The sequence below is a fragment of the Grammomys surdaster genome, unplaced genomic scaffold (genome assembly GCF_004785775.1).
Source record: "Grammomys surdaster isolate TR1022 unplaced genomic scaffold, NIH_TR_1.0 343, whole genome shotgun sequence".
NCBI lineage: Eukaryota > Metazoa > Chordata > Mammalia > Rodentia > Muridae > Grammomys > Grammomys surdaster.
This window is the reverse complement of record NW_021604762.1, coordinates 640,411-640,877: the sequence shown is the minus strand read 5'-3', so window position 1 is coordinate 640,877 and position 467 is coordinate 640,411.

The following is a 467-nucleotide window of genomic DNA, read 5'->3' as shown; positions in this document are numbered from 1 at the left end:
GTTGGCATTGTACTCAGGCATTGAAGGTGACAGTTCTTGTTCTCATTTGTAAAAGTACCAATGAATTGATATTGATGCTATAAAGAGCTATGTGGCATCTCACCATTAGACAGTCAGACAACCTAACTTTCCTGTGTCAAGCTGCAGGATGAGCCTGTCCTTGGGACTTGAGCAGGTTCCTGGGCCACTTCTATTTCTAATCCCATGCTTGAGGCAAACCCAGTGCTGCCACTTTGCTGGCAAAGCTGAGACTCTGAAACAAGAGGCTGCAGCCGGCAGGAACTGAAACTGAGTCAGAGGGGGACCGAATTGCGTTGCTCTGATTGCTTTGCTGTGGGAAAGCAGGGGCCAGGGAAGAAGCAGGTCAGTGGGTCGCGGTTCTCCAGTAAAGCCTAGGAGGCTTGCTGAGTTAAAGCAAGATCTCTCTCTCTCTCTCTCTCTCTCTCTCTCTCTCTCTCTCTCTCTCT